The following is a 7,827-nucleotide window of genomic DNA, read 5'->3' as shown; positions in this document are numbered from 1 at the left end:
TTTAGGGATATTAATGACCAGTGATTGCTATCTCCTGTTAATTAAGTTTTTGTTGTTGGTGATGTTAATTTATTTGCTTTTCCCTTCTTTGGGATTTGCTGGTATGAGATCATCAATTGTCTTGTTTTTGTTGGTGTAGCCGACTTCCTTAGGTTGGAGTTTTCCTTCTAGTACTTTGTGTAGGGCTGGGTTTTTGACTAGGTATAGATTAAATCTGGTTTTGTCATGGAATATTTTGTTTTGTCCTTCTATGGTAATTGAAAGTTTTGCTGGGTATAGTAGTCTGGGCTGACATCTGTGGTCTCTTAATGTCTGCATAATGCTTGACCATGACCTTCTGGCTTTTATTGTCTCCAATGAGAAGTCAGCTGTAATTCTGATAGTTCTACTTTTATATGTTACTTGGCCTTTTTCCTTTGCAGCTCTTAATATTCTTTCTTTACTTTGTATGTTTACTGTTTTGATTATTATGTGGCGAGGGGACTTTTTTTTTTTTTTTAAATCCAGTCTGTTTGGTGTTCTGTAAGCTTCTTGTATCTTCATAGGCATATCTTTCTTTAGGTTGGGAACATTTTCTTTTATGATTTTGTTAAATATATTTTCTGTGCTTTTGAGTTGAACCTCTTCTCCTTCTTCTGTAGCTATTATTCTTAGGTTTGTCCTTGTCATGGTTTCCCATATTTCCTGTTTTTTTTTGGGGGGGGGGGTAAGTTTTTGTTAGATTTAATGTTTTTTTTTTTCCCCTAATGAGTCTATTAGTTCTATTTTATCTTCAGCGCTTGAGATTCTCTCTTCCATGTCTTGTATTCTGCTGTTCATACTTACGTTTTTGGTTCCTGATCTTTTTCTCGTGATTCCTGTTTCTATAATTCCCTCAGATTGTGTTTTCTTTATTGTCTCTATTTCAGTGTTCAAGTCTTGAATAGTTTTTTTCATATGTTTGATTGCTTTTTCTTGATTTTCTTTAAGTGATTTGCTGATGTCTTCCAATTTTTTGTTTGTCTTTTCCTCCATTTCTTTGAGGGAATTTCTCATTTTCTCTTTCAGATTTTCAAACATTCTCTTGAAGTTATTTTTTAGGTCATTTTCTTCTGATCCATCTATATTTGGTTGTTAAGTCTTACTGTTGTAGGGTCTTCAGATTTTACTGGTATGTGTTGCTCTTTGTGATGTTGCGTGTGATCTTACCATTTCTACTCATCTTTTCCTCTAATAGGTGTGGTTGGGGCTGTCTGTGATTCTGTTGATTAATCTTCTAGGTGCCAGTGAATCCAAGGCTCAGATGGTTGTTCCTCGTGGTACAGTCAGTGCCACGGTTCTAGTTACCCCCTTGGTAACTCCATGTTCCTGGAGGTTGCTTAGCCCTTCTGGGCTTTGCTCCACTCCCTTGGAATTTGCTGTCTCAGGTCTGCTCTAGCCTAGGTTGTCAGCTCAGACTTGTTTCTGTCAATGTTCCTGGTCTGGATCCACTCCTGCAGAGGTCCCTGGCTTGGGATTGTCCTGCAAAGGTCTCTGGCTCCAGTCTTCTCCCTCGGAATTCCCAGGCTCGGGTGTGCTCAGAACTGCAGAGGACCTGGCTCAGGCTTACTTCCTCAGAGAGGTCCCAGACTCATGCTCGGACCCACAGAGGTTCCAGGTTCCTGCCTATTCCCTTTGACGTCCCAGACCAATATCCAGACCCACAGAGGTCCTGGTTCAGGCCTACTCCCTCTGAGGTCTCAGACTCACAGCTAGCCCCGCTGAGATGTCTGGTTCATGCCTACTTCCTCGGAGGTCCCAGATTCATGCCCAGACCTTCAGAGGACCCGGCTCAGGCCTAGTTCCTTGGCGATCCCAGACTCACGTCCAGACCTGTAAGGGTCCTAGCTTAGGGCTACTCCCTTGAAGGTCCCAGCTTCATGTTGAGACCCTCAGTGGTCTCTGGCTCCGGCTCAGTCACTCAGCGGTTGCTCCCCTGTACCTGTTCCTGTGGAGTTCACTGTCTGAGGTCTGCTCTGGTCCAGGTCGCTGGCTCAGTCTGGTCTGTAAATGTCCCTGGTCTGGATCCGCTCCCACTTCTGTGGAGTGTCGTCTCAGGTCCACTCCAGCCTAGGGTTATGGTGTTTCACTGCAGCAGTAGAACCCTGACTAACACTGGAGTGGGACACCTGGTGCCATGGCTTTGTACCCAGTGTTGCTGCCCATGTCACAGGCAGTGAGATGGGCACCAACTCTGTAGACCCTTGGTTCTGGCCTCACATCTCTAGACCAGGCCTGTTTGAAGCAGCCGTGGGCAAGGCTCTGTCATGACAGGCAGCTTATGATGCGTGCTCGGCAGGGGACAGCTGGTGGCATAGGCCATCTGGAATCCAAGACAAGGCTCTGCCACCACAAGGCCTCCACAGGTGCACTCAGCAGGGGGGCCACATCCCGTGACCAACTGCTCCAACTGACATGTCCCTAGTCCTTCCAAAGCAGACAACTGGCCTGCCTCCCACAGCCTTCCCGATGACAGGAGCCATCTCAGCCACACAGGACGGCACTCTGGTCTGCCCTCACTTTTTATTATTTTGCACGTGTGTTGGCTTTCCTCCCTCCATCATGTGAGTGCAAGCGTTGGATTCAGATGTTCTGGCTGGGCTGCGAGCACCTTTGCCCGGCTGTGACCTAGCCGCAGTTCTGCACTTAGCACGCTTGCTTTAGCGTCCTGGTGCTGCTGGGACACCATATGCCACCGCTCTGCTTCCCTAGTCTCGAGTCTTTAGAATTTAGTCTTTAGGTTGTTTTTTCTAATTTTATGTGTATTAGTGTTTGTCTGTCTGTGTGGACACCACACACCGCAGTGCCCACAAGGCTGGAAAGGGCCTTCAGATCCTCTGAACTGGAGTTCTGGAAGGGTAGTGGAGATCCGGTCCTCTCCCAGAGCAGCCAGTGCTCTTAGCCTTGGACCTGATTTGTCAGCCCTGGGTTGTTTGCTTGCTTGTTTTTCCATACTGTAGTGGCTTTGGGGCTCATTCCCTGTAGGTGGTCACTTCAATCAGCACGAAGTTTGTGGGACCGACGTCTCAGCTATGATGGAGCACAAACAGCTTTTTGGGGACTGGGCTGCTGCAGCCTGTGTGTCAGCAGGTACGGCCCTTGGGGATCAAAGGTCTGGCCTGTGGTCATGGAGTCCAGGGCCCACACGGTCGTACAGGCAGCAGAGCTCAGGAGAGGCTGCAGCTGTGGTGCACCACGGCCTTGAGTTCACCTTCCAGCAACTGAGCCACCCATTGCCAGCAGAATCCACAGGGCAGGAATCCTGGGCCCCAAGAAGAGCCGTCAGCACCATCCCAGTGTTCACCCTGAATGTACCCCTCATCCCCGAGAGTCTAAGGCCTAGACCTCACCAGTCCAGCCTTCAGCACTTGTTCAGGACAGCTGACACTATGTAAACCTTCACCTCCTGATCCGTCTGCCTCCACCCCCCAGCTGCTGGGGTGCCAGGCTTGTGCCTGTGGGCCACAGCCTTCCAGTGCAGCTCTGAGCGCTGCCAACTGAGTTCAGCCCACTATTCCAGACAACTGCAGGGAAGGAGGTTTGTTCAGGCTTCCAGTGTTCAGGCATGGCAGAGCCACTCAGTTCATGGCTGCCCAGAAAGGAGTGTGCAGGAAGGAATAGATAACACACAAAGGTTGTGTTCCTAGACCCCACCACCTCCAACTGGGCTTCCAAAGAGCCTCCCAAAGTAAAGCCACAGCTGGGACCCAGGCATGGGAAACAGCTGCCACCCAGACAGTGCCACCTAGACGGTGCTTGGTGACCTCACTAGAGACAAGGAGCAGTCACTTATAACCCAGCGGCTGCTGTTCAGCGGCGGCACTTGAGGACACCTCTGATACTGAAGTCCACCAGGGCAGATGGGGAATGCAGCTTTTTTCTTTTTTTACTTTTAGGATTTCTCTGTGTAGACCAGGCTGGCCTTGAACTCACAGAGATCCACTTGCCTCTGCCTCCCAAGTGCTGGGATTAAAGGCGTGCGCCACCGGGCCTACTGTACGTGCACTCTCAGCCGGAGGCAGGTGGATCTCTGCCATTCAGTACAACCAGGTTCGCATAGAAAGCACCAGTCTCAAAATAAAAAAAAATTTTTTTGTTACTTTAGTGTGCTCATGTGGGGCCTGATGCTGAGCCCTGGGCCTGGGGGCTATGCGCCCACTCCCCCTACTGCAGCTGAGCCCTGGGCCTGGGGGCTATGCGCCCACTCCCCTACTGCAGCTGAGCCCTGGGCCTGGGGGCTGTGCGCCCACTCCCCTACTGCAGCTGAGCCCTGGGCCTGGGGGCTATGCGCCCACTCCCCTACTGCAGCTGAGCCCTGGGCCTGGGGGCTGTGCCCCCACTCCCCCTGACTGAACTTCTCTGGTGCTGTGGACTTACTGGCTGTGCTGTCTACATTGTCCTCAAACTGATCATCCTCCTGCCTCAGCCCCCCAAGAAGCTGGGTATCTATTTTCTCTTAGGCTGTGTGGTCACAGTCCAGCACCCTGCAGTTGTTGCCGCTCCAGTAACTGACTAGGTCTTCTGAAGAGATGGGGTTTCACCCGGCCAGACCATGGGCGCACAGAAGACATGGCCGCGCAGTGATAGACATGAGACCATATCCCCCTTTGTCAAACCCAGGCCAAGGCCTGGCTTGCTAGGGCTGGTGAGCTGGGTAGCCGTCTCCTCCGTAGGTCTTCCTCCCAGCAGGCCTTACCTTATCCTCCCTCTCCTCTGGATCACTCCTTCCCCTCCGTTTGCACCTCCCTTCCCTCCACGGCTGTCTGATTGCACACTGGAAACACCACGCGGGGCCCCAAACTGGACCCCGAGTGGACGCCAGGGGGCGCGAGGCCAGGCTGACCGCTCAGGGCGCCAGGGAATGGAGGCTGTGGCCGGGGAGGGGAAGGGAGGAAAGGAAGGAAAGAGACGGAGTAGAGGCTTGGCCATGGGTGGCAAAGTGCCTTCACTGTGCCCCAGGAAGATGAGGCGGGAGGATATTGACATTAACGCCAGCCTGGGCTACCTGGTGAGATTGTCTGAAATGGGGGGGGGGGGGGGGGAGAAAGCAAGAGCGGCATTTGTAGAGCGGGCGAAATGGCTTCACGGGAAAAGCGCTTCACTCACAAGCCTGAGAACCTGAGTTCGATTCCCAGAACCCTGATAAAAAGATGCTCTTGAAGGCACATCTCTGTAATCCCAACACGGGGTGCGGAGGCAGGAGAATGCCCAGGCTTGCTGGTCCCCAGGTTGAGCAAGAGATCCTGTGTGCTCGCGCGGGGGCTGGGGAGGCTTTCGGGATCCCGCGTCGTTGTGTCGGGGTGTGCCTTCCCTGCCTTGCGCGTTCCCAAGGCTGCAGCGTCGCCTCCCTGGGTCTTAGCCGCCGCCACCTAGCCTCACCTCCCGCCTCTCCCTTGCCCCTGCCCAGGTCTGCCAGGAGGGGCAGGTGTGTGAATGCAGTCACACCTCGCCTGACGGTTGTGTGAGGCGCCAGATTCCCCGGGCTTCCCGGCCTGACGCTAAGGGCGGAGCCCACACCGGGCACCTTCCCGGGGTCTAGCGCTGGGCGGGAGAAAAGCCTTCCCAGGCGGCTTTGGAGCGGGAAGAGTTAACAGCAAGGAAATGACCAATCAAAGGGGAGCTGGCGGTGGGGGGCGTGGCTCATTGTAGAACAGCAGCTGAGTGTGCGCAGACCTCCTCAATCCCACCTTATTCCCAAAAACAGAATGAAAGGAAAACCGTGGGTGCTGGGCGTATCCTGCAAGAGCAACCTCCCTGAGGCGGATGGGACATGTGTGGAGATGCACAAGGGCCTGGCATTTGGGGCTCAGACCAGGGTCACCCAGGTCATACTGTGTCAACCCTTGTAATGGGAGAGCAAAACTGCAGAGGCCAGGAAAGGGACCTGGGGTGACCCCTCCCTCCAACTAAGGGCTCGCCTTCTAATGCGTCAATTATCTTAAACTGGAATTATTGGTAGACTCACCCACTGATGACGGTCGAATCCTCTGGCCACCTCTGAGCACTCAGTGAGCCCAGGCTAGCCTCTGAAGTGCTGGGATCCAGGCGGGAAGTACTCTTTTACACTTTGGGGGAATTCTGAATCTGAACACATTCTCGTTCCGACTGATTCGGACTTAGGGCTCTATGGCAAACTATTTTATAGTGTCGAACACCCCGATACAAAGCAATGGGGGACTGTACTTCAGTTCCAGCCCATCATGCAGGCCAGTAGCTCAAGCAGGAGCCTGGAGGCAGGAACTGAAGCGGCGGCCATGGGGAGTGCCCGGGGGTGGGGTGGGGTGGAATAGCCCACAGTGAGCAGTCATCAGTCAAGAAACTGCCCACAGACATGTTCACAGGACAGCTTGGTGGAGGCCTCTTCTTTGAGGTCACTGAGGTCACTTCCCAAGTTTGTCATGTTGACAAAAAAGCTAAGCTCACACATTGAGAGGTATGTATAAATGGTTCACATGCACACACACGCACACATGCACGTGCACACACGCACGTGCACACTTGCACACACACGCACATGGTCACATGCACACACACACATTGGACACACGCACACATGCATGTGCACACACACGCACACAGTCACATGCGTGCACACATGCACACGGTCACATGCACACATGCACCATTGCATGTGCACACACATGCACACGGTCACATGCGCAGACAGACGCACACGTGCATAGTTTTCCTCCTGATAGAGCACACTGAGGAGACTCTCATCTGTCCTAACTTCATAGACAGGAATAAAACTGAGTCATGTAGCAGATTCAGGCGGCTTTCGGGCACACAGCTGTAATGGAGCTGCCTGGGAGCCTGAAGCACCGAATCTTGAGTCCAGGATGGCATTAGCAGCAACACCCCGTCAGCGGCAGGTGCGGTGGATCCAATGCACGTTCCACCTGACTCTGATGCGTGCAGGCACGCACGCACACACGCACACACACACACACATATTAAAACGTCTGATCTTTTGCGTTCTCAAACCCCAGAAAACTGAACATGACTCAAAGACTGAATGCCCCACGGGCTCGTGGGGCAGACAAAGCACTCTTGGAGCATTTGAGTGTCCATGTGGGCTCACGCGAGGAGAGCTGCTGCTGCCGACTCGCCAGGCACAGGCTTGATCTTTACAGTTTTAGCGGACGGCTGCGGCTTGTGTGCACACGAGGAGCTCAGAGGACACCGTGCAGGTTCCCTTCTCGCCCACCGTGGGGATCAAACCCCGGCTTTGCCACAAGCACCTGTGCCTGCTGAGCCTTCTCACGAGCCCTAAAGCCATGTTTAAGTGTGCATGGTTGCCATGGGAACCCAGCATCATTTGGGGGATAGAGCTTCAGTAGATGGGTCTAAGTGAGAGGTGGGCAGTGGCAGGTCAGGTCCCAACTGACCTGACCGTGTCTGAGGTCCAAGGCTGCAGGGATACGCACTGGGGATGAAGGGGCACTTAGCTTTCCTGGTGTCCCCAGGCCCATGGGACAGGAGAAGCTGGTGGCTCAGTAGTCCTGGGACTAGTCAGGCAGCCTGTGTCCCTGAATGGAAGATTGAAACGGAGTCCAGGCTAGGGAGTCTTAAGTCTCTAAAAACTGTCTTATGGGGGTGGGGTGGATATGTAGCTCTTGTGTAGTGCTGGGTTCCGTCACTAGAACATCCTGAATAAGTTAATGAATGACGTGTGGTATGAATGGATGGACCGGAGTGGCTGTGTGACCTCCAAAGCAACTCCAACCCTCTCAGTGCCTTTGTAAAATGAGGCTCAATATTAAATATTACCTCACGGCCTTGGAAGGGCTCTGCAATGAGCCCAGCACA

This window comes from Chionomys nivalis, chromosome 20 (genome assembly GCF_950005125.1).
Source record: "Chionomys nivalis chromosome 20, mChiNiv1.1, whole genome shotgun sequence".
Classification (NCBI taxonomy): Eukaryota; Metazoa; Chordata; class Mammalia; order Rodentia; family Cricetidae; genus Chionomys; species Chionomys nivalis.
The sequence above is the reverse complement of the archived record's forward strand: the minus strand, read 5'-3'. Positions refer to the sequence as shown.